The sequence below is a fragment of the Coffea arabica genome, chromosome 8e (assembly GCF_036785885.1).
Source record: "Coffea arabica cultivar ET-39 chromosome 8e, Coffea Arabica ET-39 HiFi, whole genome shotgun sequence".
NCBI classification, from domain to species: Eukaryota; Viridiplantae; Streptophyta; class Magnoliopsida; order Gentianales; family Rubiaceae; genus Coffea; species Coffea arabica.
The window spans coordinates 25,006,708-25,026,679 of record NC_092324.1 but is presented as its reverse complement, the minus strand read 5'-3'; the positions used below and the strand labels follow the sequence as shown (position 1 = coordinate 25,026,679).

General features: G+C 37.2%; 1 pseudogene; it reads left to right on the top strand.

Moving 5' to 3' along the window:
• Positions 1-12,407: 12,407 nt before the first annotated feature.
• On the top strand, positions 12,408-14,390 carry LOC113704663 (probable (S)-N-methylcoclaurine 3'-hydroxylase isozyme 2; annotated as a pseudogene).
• The last annotated feature ends 5,582 nt before the right edge of the window (positions 14,391-19,972 follow it).

Genomic DNA, 19,972 nt, shown 5'->3' with positions numbered 1-19,972 from the left:
GACCAGGAAAAGACTACATTCACCTGCCCATTTGGTACATTTTCTTACCGTCGGATGCCTTTCGGTCTCTATAATGCTCCAGCAACTTTCCAAAGATGTATGGTAAGTATTTTCTCCGAATATGTAGAAAAAATTATTGAGATGTTCATGGATGATTTTAGTGTATACGGGAATAGTTTTGATGAATGTCTTGATAATCTAGCTCTAATTTTGAAAAGATGCATAGAAACGAATTTGGTTCTTAAGTGGAAAAAATGTCACTTCATGGTAGAGTATGGTATTGTCTTAGGGTACGTTGTGTCGGCTAAGGGAATAGAGGTAGACAAAATTAAAATAGATCTTATTTCTGCTCTACTTTACCCCATATGTGTACGGGAAGTACGTTCCTTTTTGGACCATGCAGGGTTCTATAGGAGGTTCATTAAGGATTTCTCAAAAATCGGAGCTCTCCTATTCAAGTTGCTACAAAAGGACGTGCCATTCGATTTCACCGATGAATGCAAGGTGGCTTTTAATAAATTGAAGGAATCGTTGATATCGCCGCCCATCATTCAACCCCCAGATTGGAGCCTGCCGTTTGAAATCATGTGCGACACGAGTGATTATGCCGTAGGAGCCGTGTTGGAGCAAAGGATAGGCAAGGCGGCGCACGCGATCTACTATGCATCGAGAGCATTGAATGGAGCCCAATTTAACTACTCCACGATGGAAAAAGAACTACTAGCCATTGTTTTTGCACTAGAAAAATTTAGGTCATATTTATTGGGTTCAAAGGTAATTGTTTTCTCTGATCATGCAGTCTTGAGGTACTTGTTGGCGAAAAAGGATGCAAAACCAAGGCTCATAAGGTGAATTTTGCTTTTACAAGAGTTCGATGTAAAGATCAAAGATAAGAGTGGAGCCGAGAACTTGGTGGCTGATCATTTGAGCCGTTTGCTCATGAATAAAGAGGATCTGCCATTGAGAGAATCGTTTCCTGAGGAGCACTTGCTAGCCATTGAGTCGTCAGTACCTTGGTATGCTGATATCGGCAATTTTTTGGTAACAAATCAATTACCTACAAGTTGGCCGAAGGCTAAGAGAGATAAATTGAGAAGTGATGCCAAATACTATATTTGGGATGACCCTTACCTGTGGAGGCAGTGCGCGGATCAAGTGATAAGAAGGTGTGTAAGTGCAGGTGTGTTCCACTCTATTCTAACTTTTTGTCATTCATTTGCATGTGGAGGACACTTTGGGCCAAAGTCGACAGCTCGTAAGGTGTTAGAAAATGGTTTTTACTAGCCTACTCTGTTTAAGGATGCATACTTGTTTTGTAAATCTTGTGATAAGTGTCAAACGACGGGAAATATTTCTCGTAGAGACCAAATGAGTCAAACCCCCATGTTATTTGTTGAAATTTTCAATGTCTGGGGTATAGATTTCATGGGTCCCTTCCCCTCGTCTTTTGGTTTCTTGTACATTTTACTTGCTATCGATTATGTTTCCAAATGAATGGAGGCAAAGGCCACCCGAACTAACGATTCGAGAGTGGTTGTAGAATTCATAAAGTCTAATATTTTTGTCCGCTTTGGAATGCCGAGAGCTGTAGTTAGTGACAGGGGCACTCATTTTTGCAATAAGACGGTCACTGCGTTGTTTCGTAAGTATGGCGTGCTCCACAAAGTATCCACTTCCTACCATCCGCAGACGAATGGTCAGGCCAAAGTGTCGAATAAGGAGGTTAAGTCAATCCTAGAGAGGATGGTGCGGCCTGATAGGAAGGATTGGAGTTTGAAGTTGGAAGATGCTCTATGGGCCTACCGCACAGCATATAAAACGGCGATTGAAATGTCCCCATACAGATTAGTCTTTGGGAAGCCGTGCTACCTCCCGGTGGAATTTGAACACAGGGTATTCTGAGCGCTTAAGCGGTGTAACATGGATCTTATGGATGCCGGGAGACATAGAAAGCTCCAATTACAAAAGTTAGAGGAACTAAGGAACGAAGCCTATGAGAACGCAGCAATTTATAAGGAGAACAACAAAATCTTTCACGAGCAACAAGTCTCATGGAAGTCATTTGTAGTAAGGCAAAAAGTCCTCCTTTATCACTCAAGACTTAAGCTTTTCGCCGGTAAGTTGCGTTCGCGTTGAATTGGTCCATTTATTATTTCTAATATTTTTCATTATGGTGCAATGAAAATCCAGAGTTTGAAAACGGAGAAGAAGTTCGTTGTAAATGGTCACCGTCTAAAGCCTTACTATGAGCGGTTCAATAGTGAGCAAGTGGAGGTCATATGTCTTGCTGACCCAAATTGTGTGGCGTAAATAGCTACTACTGTATCTAACCAAAGATACTAAAAAAAGGCGCTGTTTGGGAGGCAACCCAAGAACTACAGTATTAGTTGTTGTCAATTTTTGTTACTTAGCGACTTTGCCGTTTGTGCAAGGCAAATAAATCTAGGGTCGCAAGTATTGTTAGAGTAGAATTTGTATGGTGCTGTTTCTGTGCATCTGGAACAAAAAAGGGAGAAATCGTCAATAAGCTGGTGATCAGAAGACTCTGTCTTACAGGGCGTGCCCACGCCTTGTAAGATGTTCCCTTTTAAAAAAAAAAAAAGAGAGAAGCTCGTGAACAGAAGACTCCGGCCTACAAGCCGTGCCCACGCCTTGCAAGCTGCCTATTCTTAGAAAAAAAAAAAAATTGGCGACACTTGCACAGTGAGAATAGCAAATGGAAACGCCTTACTTGTGAAATTTTCCCGGGAAAGCGTGAGATTATGTAGTAAATATCGGACATTCTCTTGACACATTACACTCTATCTTTACCTTCTTATCCCGCCTTTCACCCAAGCCCCGTTACAACCCTATTAAAGTCCTTTTGATCTTTGTATTTAGTTCACTTTTGAGTGGTGGAGATGTGATAAATGTGCAAGCCTATGGTAATGTTATTTTGTGATGTTAATTTGAGCGTTCCTTGTATTCATACATTCTCTTGTAGGTGACGAATATTCCTGTTCATACTCTTTGGATAACTACCTGTCCGGCGTGTTCTAACTTTGGCGACGTTGTCAGGAATGCGGGATGCTTGTGTTAGTGTAGATTACTGCATGACCTTTGCCTTCTTGATTGTATTTTTGAGCTTCACAATGATTGAGGACAAGCATCGTCTAGGTGTGGGGGGATTTGATAGAGCAATTGTTGGGCACCATTTGCGATGTTATTCGGTCATAATTTTGGTTACTTACTGTGCTAATTATTGAGATTTTGCTCATATTTGATATTTGTGTAAATTGCAGGCGGTTGGTGTTAAAAGTGGTATCTTGGGGAGAATTTCTGGAAGACTTTTCATCTCAGGGCCTGCCCACGCCAGAAACTATAGACGGATACCCAAAAGCCGGACTCGCGGGATTGGTAGCAGTAGGGACAATTAGGAAGTCAGGTCCACGTGAACCGCGGAGATGCATGGGATTAAAACCCCTAGACAAGTCTTGCTCGACGTTTCTTTGCTTCTGTTGGCGGCGGCTACTGGGAAGATATAAAAAGGAAAAGCCAGATTCACGTAAAATCAATAGATAGATTAGCTTGAGTTCCTTTTTCCCATCTGTCAGACGTTGGAGACCTCTCTCTAGCTTTTAGCTTTGTACGATTTTGACTCCTTGGTTTTTACTCTTGCTCTGGACAATTTTTCGTTAACTTTTGTTTTGTAATTTCGGCTCCAGTACGGAGACGAAACCCAAAAGGAGACAACGCCTTTTCGCCTACCTCCTCGTTATTTCTCCTTTTCGCAACCTTTTGGTAATTAATTGGATGATATCAACTAAATCATGCGAGATTGATATGATGAGGAGCGGCTAGATTTCTTCTTTACCCAAAGATCGACGCGGAGGCGCGGTCCATAATATCTGTGAGATCTAATCAAACTTTCATTATTTCTTCCAATTCGTTACTATTCGTGCGTTTTCTGGATTAATTGTGCATGGGTATTTTATTAATTGAGTATCAACGGTCGGATATTTAATTTAATTTAATAGTCTACTGTCACGTTAATTAAATTGAATCAATAATTGTTCGTTTAGTTAACAACTGGTGACAACCACCATAATTCGCTTTGTGTTGGGGAAACGTAAGATTTAATTTAAATAAACCCTCTTAGCGTGTTTATTGGTTAGGGTTGGATTTTTCTAGCTTTAATGCAACTGGATAATTAAATTCCTACGGTCGTACCTAGGGTTATTTTCTGGTTAGAGAAGCAGTCAACGGTCGTACCTTGGCTGTCGAAAAAGTAAGGAAAAACTGGCTGTCAGAGCTTGTTGATAGCTATAACCAACCTAGTGACGAATGAATGAAATATCTTTGCATCGATGACCATTTAATTGGACCGTGCCTGAAAAGTTGATCCTTTGGGTAAAATTTTATTAATTGCTATTTTTAGTAAATTGTACTTGTTGAGTTAGCTTTTGAATTTTGTTTATTTTATTTTCATCTTCATTCCCTTAAATATCCCCCAATTTTGTTCTTTTGACTTGGAAAGAAACAACTGTTTATCCGTTCCCTGCGGAATCAACCCTACTTGCCATTGTATGCAAATTTAATACTTTTATAGACAATTCTGGTACATCGGATCAAGCAAACTCTTCAGGAACAGGGTGAATCAAGCAACCCATTGCACACCTAGAGTCCCTGGTCCAGTACTTGGATTTGTTCTATAATTAATTGTGGTGGTAATTAGGACTTTTTAGTAATTATTATTGCACAGGCTCGACACCTGTCATTAAGTGATACGGGATCTAGCTGCTAAAGAAGCCAAGCCAGCCGTTGAGCCTAGCTAAGGTTATAAAGAGTCATTTTTCCTTAGTTAATGTTATAGTTTTTTGGTTTGAGTTTTTTTGTGCTAGTGCCGTTTGCCTAGATTAATTCCAACAGTTTTAGTTTATCAAGTTGAGTCATTAATTAGTGGAATAAATGGCTAAAAGGTCATGTCTACCATAGTTAGTAGCCAAATTGGAGTTAATTTGTATAGTTAAGTGGAGTTAGAGTTAAGTTCCTCATTTTCTAGTGGGATTAGGAGTTTGGTCTTGTAAAAGGCTATAAAAAGCCTTAGCTTTAACGTTTTTAGGGCATTGAATAAAGTTGAGAAAATTTTTCAAATTTCTTTCGTGAATGAAAGAGCTCTTATTGGCTTGTGAAGCCACTATTGAACATCTTAGAGTTGCCCTAAGGTGATTCATCAACTTATTAATCAAGTAGTCACCTTGATTGTGACGTTGTCCTATCCGTTTTAGTCTTTCTTGTACGGTCCAAGATAGATTACGAACTCCATCCCCAAGCGTTGATTCCTAACCTAGATTTGGGCTTGTGGTTCACGTTCTTGATTTGCTTTGGCGCTTCAAGAATCATATCATTAAGTGTACGGGAGTTTGATATAATTTATAATTTTTTTATATGAATAATCAGTGCATATAGTGCGTGATAAGCTTTAATGTGAGTGGGAATTACCTAACTTGATTGTGTTTTTGGTTTTAGGAGGAAGAAGTGTTGATTTGATGCAAATGGGCTTGGAATTGCACATGAAATTTAGAACATGATGATGGAAGCTGCCTAACTTGCCTAAACGTGAGGAAGATCGAGCTTGAAGAGGTATGGATGCAAGTTGTGTATGACATGCAAGCTCAGAGTGGGAAAACGAATTGTGAAGAAATATCGCTCAAAATCCGGCGCCATGTCACTTAACACTGGACATCCTCTGGAAATTGAAGATTTGGAATTTATAGAATGTCCAGCGCCGAACTCGTCATCGGTCTCGGCACCGGACTTCATTGGAAAATCACGCGAATTCACTTTTCTTCAACTTTAAGAAGCCTATGCCTTCAGAGGTTCAACTAGAACTTTAGGAAACTATAAATAAGTGTACTTATGATGTTTTTGGGGAAGAAATACTTATCTAAATATTATTTCAGATTTAAGAATCAAAATGGGAGATCAAAGTGTGGAATTCAGAGTTTCGTCAATTGGGACGTTCTACATGCTCTTTATTCTAATCTTGTATTTTTTTTAATATTGAATTATTGTTTACTTCTACAATTATGATGAACTAATTTATATCTAGGGTTAGGGTTCACGAAAAAGATTTGATTAACTATCCTAGTTAAAATGATTCATTTGTCTTGATTTAATTACACACTTATGATTGGCTCACCATAAACATGCTTTTAGAGTTTGTATTGAATTGAGAAAGGATATACAACTGTGTACTAGATATATATTTAGTCTAATCACGAAAGTAAGTTAGGATTTATATGATGTAATTGAAATCACTTAAGATTTTAAAGGGTTTAATTAAATACTTATGATCTCGAGAGAGATGTAAGATTTAATTAGACTCAATTTAAATGTATTGAGAGATAATCTAAAATACTTTTGTGTGATACATTCTTGGTTTGTTAAAAAAAATGACTAGATAATTAATTCAAACTCTGTATCAAAAATTGAAACACTAGTTTCTAGCCAATGGGTTTCTTACCACTACTTTAATTGATTTGATTACTATTTCATTTCTTAGTTAGAAACTACAATCCCTTTGAATTTAAATTTTGTTATTTTTCATAATAATTAAAGTAGAAAAATTAACTCATCCCTGTGGGTTAGACCCTTAGAATATTCTAGGTGAATTATTACTATGATCGACGCTGTGCATTTGTACGAATCCATTGATCAACACTTTAGTGATATTTTAAAATTTTGAAGAGTATATTTGTGAGCATGAAAAAATAGGCCAGAATGATAATCCAAAAGTACCTCAAGAACTGCTTCTGATTTTTAGCTTTTTTGGAGCCAAAAAATATAAAATCAAAATTTCAAAATTAGTTGAAAACACAACAAAATAACTTTCTGAAAATCAAAAGTTAAAATCATGTTTCCTAAATCAGTTGAGAATACGACCATAGATGACATTGGCCAACTTGCCTTTAAATACTGACATACCAATGAACTTTTAAATGTAGGACAAATTGAACACTTTGGCGAAAAGCTTTGTAATTCAACAGAAATTTTTTCATCCATGATCCATTCCTCAACTGATACTAAGATATAAACAAGAAAATGAAGAACAAGATGATCCCAAATCCTACATCTAAATTGGGCCGATAGAAAAGTTTCTAAACCAATCCAGCCACTCCTGCCTGCAATACTAGGAGGAAACGATCTTTTTAATGACAAAATTCTATACATGAAAAGGTGTGACGCCCCCACTTCTCCCTAGGGCAAACCCAAGGGTATCCGCGGAACGCCTGCCTAACTCTCGCCAGGACTCGATACCAGTCAAATTTAAACTTAACGGTACACTACCAAATATAAAAGCCAAAATAAAGAAAAGTCACTTTCTTACATAAATATTCAAACCTTACATTACAAGTTACCAAATGTACATCAACTTTTCCCAAAATACAACCACTAGAAGTCCACTAATCAATTACATCCCAAGATTCTAATCAAAAGTAATCAAGTCGGCTTCCTCAAAATTCTTTCCAATCCGAGCTCCTGTTAAGGAAAACAAACTAATGGGATGAGCTAACGCTCAGTGAGGCCAAGAAAAAATCATGCAAACACGTAATAAAGCAAGTAATTAACATTTCAAGTAGGGAAAGTAAACAAAAACAATTCAAGGATACTGAAGCTCTCAGGAGCTAAATTCCACACAATTGGGTCAAGGTCTTGATCCAAATTTCCACATTGACTCTCCGTCAACCGAGTAAGCACCAAATTCGTAGAGACTCCACTTTCCCCAGTTTCCCGTTCACCGTTACACCCCCTATACCGGGCCCGCTCGTCAAAAGTTTTGATATTATTCGAGCATATCGTGGTAACACTACACGAGTATGTCAAGCAAGATCTCTCCAATAGATCAAGCTTTATAATTTCTCACGGTTCACTATGTTCCTCGACCAAGCCCATGCTGGCTCGATTCGGAAAGTTAGCCAATGAGTTTGGGCGTTCCCCACTATTATAAATATAAGTCGATGAGATTCACTCCAATCGACGTAGAGTCAACACCAATATAATTTTCACTTCACATAATTCAATTATAAATTCACTTAAAAGAGAACGAGTGCGATAAAGTACACGCTCGTCTCGACAATTCCAAAATGCTTAATAAACAAAGAACCATTCAAATATATAGCAACAATTCATGCACTTGACACTCACCAATTCAAAACAAGTGAGTAAGTGTGCAAATAAAGTCTTTAGTTGACCGCCCCGAGATTCTCTTCAAGGTCCTCTTGAGCGCCTGAAGAAATAGTGATCAACCATCACTCACATATACACACATCCACTTATCATACAAGGAGGAAGTACTCTTGTTTAAAACTTAAGACAATGTCTTAAAAGAGAACTTTAATCCTTCAAAAATCGAGATTCAAAAGTGAGGATTTAAAGTCGCAAAGGAAAAATTGTATCCTCCATGGAATCGGGTGTAAAATGAACTATCAATAGAAAAAGGAAATGTAAAGTTCTTAAAACTCATTTCCTACGAAATCGGAAATTTTTTGCTTTACGCGACAAAACTTGGAAAATTAGACCTTGAGTTTGGTACATCCAAAAATGGAAAAATTTATACCGTTAGAAACTAGATTAAAAGTACTAAAACTTCCCAGAAGATACTTTCCCAAGATTTCAACCAGAAGGCATTCAAATTTCAGCTCAAAGTTTCAGTTTCAAGAAGACAGGATAGAACCAGTCTTGGTTTTTCAGCAATGTTTGGAAATTCGGTAAAATTCGTAGAAAGTGAATCGGACTCTGAAATTTATAACACAATAAGAGTTCCAAATAAAGTTTCAAACACAACAAGCGGAACTAAATTCGGAGTTTTGAGCAACAATATACAACAGTTTAAAGTCGGTTGATTTTCACGACCTGATCAGTGAATTTCCAGATTTGAAGAGCAATGTTTGAGGCATCATTTGGGTATCGAAATGGTATTGAAATTACACCAAATTTGGTACACTTAAACCTCCATATATGGACTACCTCTCTATCAAAAGTTAGATAAAAACTAGCACGGGAAGGCAGTTAACGAAACGACCAAAGTTTGTGAAATGTTTCAAAGCAAATCTGCCATCCTATTTTCTCTTTCTTTTTCAAACGTTTTGTCCAACGAAATCAGCCCCAATTCGCTCCATTTTTGGAACCAATATTCCAGAACCATTTAATAAGCAATTGATGGTTAAATGACACTAAAATTTTTGGAGTATAACATCCCAAAACAGATTTGACCATTCCGTCAGCAAGGAAGGGAAAAGTTTCCAGTTTTTGCTTTGTCGCATTTTCGAAATCAAGCCATATCTAGCTCGATACAACTCTAAATTGGGAATGGTTTATAGTGTTGGAAATTAGGTTCAAAATGCTACAATTTATCAGAAGACATCATTTTGAAAATCTTTTCACAAGTGGGACAAAATTGAGCCACAAGATGCAGCTTCCTAGTTTCATTCGAATAGACAATCAAAACAGAACAGCTGACTTTGCCGATTCGCTACGGATCAGTCAAAACGAACTAGCAGGGGGTTTTTATACTGTTGGAAAGCTCTGAATATCTAGTTTTGAATGCCACTAACAGCACTCAATTTCATCTTTTGCACAAAAAGTTATGATCGGACATAGAACCACTGTCCGGACCCTGCTATACATTTTCCAGATTTGAAACTTTTCCAAAACTCAAGTTTTATGCAACCATTCGATACGATTTTTGAAAGGCACTTTGTACACACAATATGCAACATATATCCATCCATTTCACAGCCAATCAAGCATCAAAATTTTGAAATACAAACAGAACAACATGGACAGAATTTTTGGCCAGCTTGCCTTCACAACTTTCCTTCGATTTCTCTCCACTTTCTAACCATAATCATCTCATTCATCACATAAACAACCATAATAAAAAAATCAAGCCTCAAGTCAGCTACCTAGAGGTCTCATCAAGACAGCTAGCCTATGATTTAAAGTGAAATAAATGGTTCCTCAAGTCCGCTAGCCTATAAACACGATTAGGGTTTCAAACCCATGAAGATTAACCGTTAAACTTTGGATAATTGGAAAGATTAAAGAGATGAAGTGATTACCCTTTAAACCCTAGATGAAGACCAGATTTTTCCACCAAAAAACACCAAGCAACACCTCAAGCTTTCACCTTTCTTCTAGTTGGAGCAAAAACCCAAGGAATCGTGAGTTGGATGGAGTGAATCAAGCAAACTTGGAGCAAGAAGTTGAAGCTTTCTCTTCCCTTTTCTTTTCTTCTTGGTCGGCTGAATGAGGTGAGAGAGATGAGGGTTTTGTGTGATAAAAACTTGGAGAGAAAGAATGGAAAAAGCTACTTTAAGATGGTGCACAAAAGTCAACTCTTAATAGTGCGAAATAGGGTTTCGTATTACCATTTTCTCTCGAGTTTGATACACTCATGCACTAATCCTCCAATGTAATTTCTTTAACACTGTAATTATTCATACTTACTAGTCTAGTATTAAATCCTCAAATCTCCAATTAATTGGACCAGCACGACTTACGAGAAACTTTCGACACGCGCACGGTAAAAGCTTAATTTTTTTTAACTCACTCACATCTAATTCCTCAATTAACTTTTCTTAGTCTACTATTGATCATTCTTAATTCTCCAAAATTATTGCACTCTCGGATCGAATATTGTCTCGAAAAACGTGTATTCGCTATTCCTTACCAAACGAGTCGCAGACAATTAATTTTGCTCACGGGACATTTTAAAAATATAAGTGAGACCTTGTTCCGTGTAAATGGATTTAAAATGGCTGAAATAAATTATTCGGAGAAAACGGGTGAATAAATAATTAAATAAACCAGTAAAATGGAATTAAAAGTAAGTAAAATTCGGGTCCTCACAGAAGGGATGTCAATCCTAATTTTATTAATCAAAATATTAAAATACAAGGAGGATGATATAAAAATTACCTCAATAATCTGTACTATATTTATTGACATTCTTATGCACTTAACATTTTAAAACGTAGGGTTGCCGAGTATGCTACTCTGAGGAGGAGATGAGCACAAGATCTGGGTAATTCACAAGGCGACAACAAACGAAAATGAAAATAATAGGCCAACCACGAGAAATACACAATGGAACCCAATGTATTACACATTTCCTACTGAATAGAATGGGCCAAACGGCCTACTAAAGGCCTCTTAATTTTGGTGCACCCCAAACCAAGGCCCACTAGTTTTACAGTTTCCACCAAAGAGAAAACGCAATAAATATATATATATATATATTTTTTTTTTTTTTTTGCAACAGCTAAATTTGTACTGTCATAGCAAAAAAAAAAAAGACTACATCTATGGTATCAATTTGCGATGACATTTGTCTTGAGAAGGGTTCTGGCATTTTAGTAAAAAAATTGGGTATTAAAGTTGAAGCTTTGGTAGTAAATAGGGAAAAAAAACTTATTAAAAAGAGGCAGAAAAGGATCGTCATTGTCATTGCTTTACAAGAAAAAAAGAAATTTTTAGCCGCCAATAAATATTTAAACCACCTGCTTGGACAAGAAGCATTATAGATTGAAATTTCCATCACCAACTATCAAAATAATTATAACAAAGTCAGGATGACAGATGCATTGGACAGGCAAGGGAAACTGCCAAAGATTAACAACTTTAATGACTGCTTTGTAATGATACAAGAATTTATTATTGCCTTGATAAACAACAGGTCACCTGATGATTTACAAATCGAATATGATATATAAAACCTGTAGGTTTGGGTTAGGTGAAATATTAGCTAAGTAACTTAGTGGAACCAAAAACAATAAACAAATGCCATTTTTGGTCCTTAAGTACTGCCTTATACTTAATCGCAGGGTTGGTTGTTTCCCAACAAAATAACACTTTCTCTACGCATGTGAATGCAAAATTAATACTCTTCTTTCGTATCAATATATACCTTAATGTAGTGGATGCATTATTGATCTTTTGCATTAATATACCCTAATTACAGGCGCACTATTGTGTGATAGTGAATGGAATTGGATCAGCTATGACTGTGTTAGGTACGATTATGTAGGGTTGGTGTATGTGATACGTACATATTTTAGTGTACATTTATGTTATTTTATCTCATGTGTGAATTTTTTTTAGTGGATAAAAGTGTGAATTTCGTTCACGTAGACCAAGTACTGTAAAAAATGTAGTAGTAGTCTGTTAAAGTGTACGTCAAGTATTGTGACAAATACAATAAACAGACACAATGGTACAAAACCACCATCAGAGCCGCCCCAGTCTCGTTGTAGACATTATAAGCAGGAATCTTACAACTTTCAAATGCATTTTCAACAAAGCTAATATTGATAAAGCCTTTGTTGCACCAGTAAAAAAAAACACTTTGTAATTTCATGGGAGCCATGGCTAAATTTCCAGAGGTAGAAGCAAGCCATCTCCTGCTTCCTATCTTCCTCTTATCATTACTCTATTTGATCTTCAAGAAATTGAAGTATACTTTTGCATCAAAAACTCCACCACTTCCACCAGGACCAACTCCATGGCCTATCCTCGGCAACATTCCTCATATGGGAAAAATGCCTCATATCACGCTAAGCAAATTTGCTCAAACTTATGGTCCACTGATGTCTCTCAAGCTAGGCACTCAATACGTGGTTGTGGGATCATCCCCTGCAGCTGCAATTGAAATCCTGAAAACTCATGATCGAATTTATCCGCGCGGTACGTTCCCAAGGTTCTTCCAGCTTCAGAGGAAGAACTCAACCGTTCATCGATCGGGTGGACTGAAGTTTGCAATGATGGATGGAAGTACTTAAGGACACTATGCAGAAGTGAGCTTTTTTCTGTGAGAGCACTGGATGATCAATCATGTTTAAGAGAGAAAAAGATTTCAGACATGGTTGAGCATTTAAGGGCCAAGAAGGAAGGTGAAATTGTAGATATTGGAGAGTTAGTTTTTGTAACAATCTTTAATATGTTGAGCAATGTGATGGTGTCAAGAGATCTGATTGGTTTGGAAGAAAAAAGAGTTGATGGAGGGATGAAAGTCTTGTGAGAACAATTATGGAGTTGGCTACTGCTCCGAATGTATCAGATTTTTATCCGGTTTTAAGCAAGCTTGATCTTCAAGGTCTCCGCAAGAAGTCAATTGAGTTGGGAATCAAGATTCGTGCTGTTTGGGAACCTATCATTGAAAAGAGAAGAAAACACGACGTCCCGTTGAGCCAACAAGACTTTCTGGACACCCTGTTGCAGAATAATTTCACGAATGAACGAATCCACCAATTACTCATGGTCTTGTCTCTCCCTCTCTCTCTCTCTCTCTCATGGACACACGCACACGCACACTAACACCTGATTAAGGCTACTTCTAATTAAGGCTACGATTCACCTCTCCTCCTCTAGTTTACCTAATCCAACAATCTTACCACTTACTGCATTCGTTCATTGAGTGTCAAATGGGATCAATCAGCTCTTTTCAAATCATCCCAGGACTAACAGGGACATAAAAATTAGCCATATAGTTTATTTACGGACAAATTTTTTATTCTGTGATAATGTACTAGTTTTACTTGGATAGGTTGATAGGTTTAGATTTTTGATATTGTACATGTTCGGGGTAGTTAGATGTTCTACTTGAAATGCAATTGTGGTAATACATTTATTATTCTGGTGTAACAGGAATTGTTCACTGCCGGGACAGACACCAGTGCTTCAACAATTGAGTGGACAATGGCAGAACTAGTAAAAAATCCAGAATCCATAAGGAAGTACGTGAAGAGCTTGAAAGAGAAATCAATGAAGATATGCCAAAAGAGTCTCATCTAATGCACCTACCATATCTTCAGGCCTGTATAAAAGAGACCCTCAGGTTGCACCCTCCTGCCCCCTTGCTACTTCCACATCGAGCCCCTGAAACATGTCAAGTTATGAATTACACTATCCCTAGAAATGCACAAGTTTTAGTGAATGTTTGGGCTATTGGACGAGACCCCTCGATTTGGGATGAACCGTTGAAGTTTAAACCAGAGAGATTTTTCAGTTGCAGCGTAGATTATAAAGGGAATGATTTTGAGCTCTTACCATTTAGCGCTGGAAGAAGAATCTGCCCCGGCCTGCCCATGGCTGCTCGGCATGTTCCTCTAGTTCTTGCTTCTTTAATTCACTGCTCGGATTGGTCGCTTCCCGAAGGATAAGATCCTCAGAAGTTAGATATGCAGGAAAAATTTGGTGTGACATTGCAGAAGGAAAGACCATTGCTTCTCATCCCTAAATCAAGAATATGATAATGAACTGTTGTCACTCAAATTAATCTATTGATGTATTCTTGATGTATTGCTTCCTTTTCTTCTTGTTATTATTTTTTTCAATTTGTTGTTGTACAAGATTACTAGTTTATATGCATCCGTGCATATTTTAAAGAAATTAAAATATTATTACCTTAGTTATCTAAATATTTATAGCCACTAGATGGTAACAACAAACATATGGTTTGTCTGATTCTTCTCAATACATCACCGAATAGGTGGCAAGTGTTAAAATTTTTTTTTTGGACAATTAAATTAAGAAAATAGCTAAATACAGGAGGCAACGAATATTAGTATGTATACAGTGATTTCTATCTAGTTTGGTTTGATTAATGTAATTCTTATAACTTTTGACATAAACTTATACAACTTTGTTGTAATAGTGATTTTTTACACTAATTTAGTTATATGAGTTGACAAACTTGTATTTATACTAATGCTGTGTTAATTTACGCTAAATATCATAAGAATTACACAACATTGTTGGGATTGGGTTTTATCCCACCAACTGTTATTTTGTTGGGTTTGGGTTTTATCCCACCAACCAGCTATCGCGGCCCATTTTTTAAAATAAAATTTAGCATGTTGAAAAAATGAGATTTTGATTTTAGAAAATAAATAAAGAAAAAGAACCTAAAATGGGACTTAAAATATGTAACGGTTTTGGGCCCAAAATAATAGTCTAAAAAGGGTTTTTTTTTGTGAGGACACAAAATTTTCATACCTTTCATTTTGGGTTACTTGCTTGTATATATATAGCGAATGATAACGGACAGTTGTACCTTATTGCTTCTTTTAATTGATTGCCTAACATTTTGTGGCACGAGATATTTATGGCAAGAAAGAGACTTTAATACAAGAGATTTCAAACCCTAGCTTTGACCAAGAAAAAAAAAAGGTTTTGTTCATTTTTGCTCACTGTTAGATGTTTGCAAGTTGTGTTGTGACCCGATAGTTAGTTGCACATTTTCTTTGATTTCATTTACTTGCCTTGAATTCTTGGTTGTTTTATTAGTTGAATCATCATTTTAACCTATTTCTTATTTCCACCGAGGGCAGAGAAAAGGCGACTTTTATTCACAATAATGCCTAGTTTCATTTGCTGGCACATTTGGAGGGCGAGGAACAGAGCAGTTTTCGAAGGTACCAGGATGCAACTGGCTAATATCTGCCAAGCCGTTATCTCAGATATCATGTCAGGTTTGGAGAATCACTTTAATATCAAGTTGGGGTGGGTCTCTTTTCCTCAGCTATATGACTGGTCTGGGCAACAAGGCAGCGGCATTAGAGTGGAGATCATGAGGTGGAGGGCAAAAGAGACGGGTTGCCTAACGCTGAACACGGATGGTTGTTCCAAGGGCAACCCTGGATGGAGTGGCGGCGGCGGGGTCTTGCGAGATTCTTTAGGAAGGCCTATAGTGGCTTTCTCGGTGTTCTTTGGTAAAAGGTTGAGCTTGCACGCAGAGGCCCTTGCTTTGCTAACTGGACTTCAGTTGTGTGTGGAGAAGGGGTTCGCCAATGTGGAGATTCAATCAGATTCCCAGGTATTGGTGGGAATACTTCAGCGTCGTTTCAAGTGCCCGTGGCGGATCCGGAACGAGGTGGATCAAATTTGGGAGTTGGTAGCGGACGTAGCACGAATTTCTCATTGCTTCAGAGAAGCTAACCGAGTGGCAGATATTCTTGCCAATGTGGGTGTCTCTCATCAGCATCAGCCTTGTGTTATCTATGAACACATTCACACGTTCCCAAAGTTGGCAAGGGGGGAGGTTCGTCTAGACAGGTTGGGCATGTCATCGGTTAGGAGGATAAGAGGGCAAGTGTGACAGTAAGGCGTGGTGGGGAAACTTTGTAGTTCTGGCTCTTTTGTTTGATGCATTAAATAAATAAAAAAGTCAATTTTTTCTAAAAAAAAAAAAACCTATTTCTTATTTTACTTGGTGCATTTTTCATGTGATACATGTTAAGTCTCGTAGTGCATAATACTAGTGTGATAGATTAGTGAAGTGTGTATCATAAATTGGAGGATTAGAAGGAGTTTTGTGTAAAAAAAATTATGTGACAAGAGTTGTTACAAGCTAATTGGAGCATTTGGATGTTAGGAAGCTAAATGGATAGATATTACTTCTTTTCTTGCCAAATGTCCATCATCCATGAAAAGTTGACCAAGACCAAGTCTTTATATGACCAACCAAGTTTTATATCATCCAAATCATCTTCTTTTTTTGCTTGTCTTCGCCAAAAACGTGAGGAGAGAAAAGGAGAGAAAAGCTCCAAGTTCAAGCCTTGATTCTTGTCTAATTAGTGAGGGAAAACAAGAGAAAACTCAAATCTACTCCGACAAATCTTGCACCAAGTTTGGAAGTGAGCTTGTGGTGAAGTTATTTGAGGAAGAAACCTCTTGTCTTGCATCTTATCTTGGGGTTTTGAGGTATTATACTAAGAAACTCCTCTTTTTCTTCTTACTTTGCAATTTAATCCACATATGACTTGATATTGGAGGATTTCATGGAAGATTTCATGGTTTTGCTAGGTTTTGGTGAAGTTGTTGCTAGGGTATGGTCAATTTCCAGTTCAATGTTCAATTTTTAGCCTTGAGATGAATTTTCCAGCTTTGATATGGGCTTTTATAGCTTTGATATGAGGTTTTCTAACCTTGATATGAATTCTCTAGGTTCAATATGTGATTTTTCAGCTTTAATAGGAGATTTATAGCCTTGAGATACAATTTCCAGCTTTGAGAGGCAAAATTCCAGCCTTGATGTAGTTAATTGAAACTTTATATATATGTGGAGTTGTGATGGATTTTCTTGCCAAGAACATATGTCATTAGCCTCGTGAAATGTTAGTTATAAGATATAGTGTATTTGCCATTGAAATAAGTAAGAAAGTTGGAATTTTTGATGGAGATATTGCTGGAAAATTTCTGTTATGGCTGTCCAAGAGGGAGAGAAGGAATTTCAGCTTTCTTTTCAGAAATTTTATGGTGATTTTGGCAAGTTTTTTGTTTAAGATACTTTGTTAAACCTTAATCTTCATATGTATGTTGAATTTGAGCCAAGGAAATGAGATTTTGTTAAGAAAAGTTTCATTTTCTCAAGTTGTTAGCAATCTGGAAATTTTCACAGGAAGCCCTACACAACTTTGGGCAATTGACTATAACTTCGTATAGAAAATTTGGAATTGAGTTTTGTTTGTTGAGTTTGAAACTAGACTCATAGGGCTTTCAACGATATAAACTTCAGGGTTTGGTTCAACTCCTATAAATACTAGCAAATCTGCAAAGTTTGTTAAAAACCACGACTATTCGGTTTTTTGCACATGAAATAGCAGTGTGTTTGAACTGAAATTTGACTAACCTATGAACTGAATTTCATGAAGATGTCTTTTAAAGCCTGTTAGTGCTTTGAATCTATTTTCTAATGGTGTAAGTTTTGCGACTTTACGACCTACAGAACTCAAGTTATAATTTTTCAAAGAATGTCACCAAAGTTGAGAATTTTATCAAATGGTTTGAGTGGGACTTGGAAAACTTTGGAAAACATTTTCTGGGTTTTAAACCTTATTTTGGTGAGATTTTGGATGCCTAATTGCTCTCCTCACTTTTGGAACACATTTAGATTTTTCCTTGATTTGCACCTTCACATTTGCCCTTGAACCCTATATGTTTGAGAGGCCATCTTGTATAGGCTTGTGGCTCATAGTTGAGCCTAATATGTGAACTTTGTTCACTTAAGCTTTGGATGGTTGGACCATAATATCTTTATTTTTGTTGTTCTTAGGGTTTGTTGGTAAGCACGAGCATAACCCAGGGACGAACTTTTGACATTTACTCTACTGATATCGGTGAGTGGTCCTTGCATGTGTGTGCTTTAAATGACTATGTGAAATGTTGTGAATGTTGCCGGAATGTTAAATGCTTTCCAATGATTGCAAAATGGATTTTCGATGGGCGAGTGTGTACTTTATCGTACTCGACCCAAGCAAAAGTGAATTTTCAATGATTGAATACTACTTGTGCATAAATGTAAGCCTTTTGGCTGAACTAGGCCCTGACCCTTCGTTGCCAGTCGACTCGAGCCAGAAGCGGATTCAGTTGGGCGGCTGGTGACCCTGGGACAATGTTTGGTATACTAGAGTATTACCACGAAATCTGGTGGAGAATTGGCCAGTGAATTCAATGTAATGAAATAAATGAATGAATGACAAGAACACTGAAGGAGTTTTCACTTGCAAAGATTTTCTAATGTCGGAGGGATAAGGAAAATGGTTGGCGAATGAATGAATGAATTACTTGAATGAATGGATCCAAGTGAGCACGTATCCTTTCAATGAATGAATGATTGATTCTTGAATGACTGCTTATTCCTGTGCCAGGTGTGCAAAGTGCTAAATGTAAATGTTTCCTTGTTTTGCCTGCTTGAATGCTTGTTTGAGAACCTCACAGGGCTTTTAGCTCATTCCATTAGTTTGTTTTTTCCTTACAGGAGTGGAGGTCCGGAGCAAGTAAGCGTGAAATAGGTATATAATCTTCATGTACTTGTACTTTTGTAGATGAAATGTATTTGGGGATCTTTGGTAATGTACTCCTATGTTTCACTTTTGGGTTGTAAGTAAGTTTGAATTTTGGTTGAATTGTAGAACTTAAATGTTATTTTGGAGGCTTGAATAGTTAATCTTGAGAGTTGATTAAAGCGAATGAGTGAGTCCTGACAAGAGTTGGGCAGGCGGTCCGCCAAACCCTTGGATACGCCCTAGGGGGAGGTGGGATCATCACATTTTTAAGAATAAATAGGAGTCGCTACTTGGTATCGAGTTTAGACGTACCAAGTCACCAAAAAATATATTTTTAAATAAAAATAAATAAACCCTTTTTAGACGACACCAGATCTTTGAAACAAGAGAAAAGAGTTCGGGAGTCACGTTTGAAGAAAGGAAAGGCAAAGATTTGATCTAAGGCACCCTTTCAACCTAGCCAAAGTTAGTTACATGATTTAGTCGAAAATTTTCTTAATATAACTTATAAAACTTATCACATTTTAGATGCGAATCTAGACTTTGAGGATATTAGGAGGGTCGGAATGTCTCTTCAAAGTTTAGTTGGTGCAAATCACATTAATTGCAACGCCAAAAAGTGATTCCTTGAAAAGGTCACGAATATACAAGAGATGAGACTCGAAAAAAAGAAAAATTATAATATATAAATATACATGACCTAAAAGAAAGGAATGCAACATAACGGGTACGGGAGACTAAAATTCGTGACTCAATTTTCCTTTTTATAAAGAGGATGAGAGCGTGCTAAGACTAAGAAACCACACTCGTTCATTTTCCATATTTGAAGGGTGACTTTCCTACCCTAATCAAGCAAATGGACTAACCTATTTCTATTTTTCTAAATGGAATGCAAGCCTAAATGTCATGTTTCAAGTACATAGGGATAAGGGAGATAATATATAGAGAAAAGATCATGCAAGGTGAGAAAAAGGCCCTAAAAATAAAAATATGCGTGAAATGCAATAAATGTCATACAAACATGTAATTCTAACGTGTAGGCGGCCCTAAGGGTCTGACATTGGACTAGTCCATGTCTATAAGTTCCCACTAGCGTTGGACTAGTGAGAAAATCAGGGAAAAAGGCACAACTAGCATTGGACTAG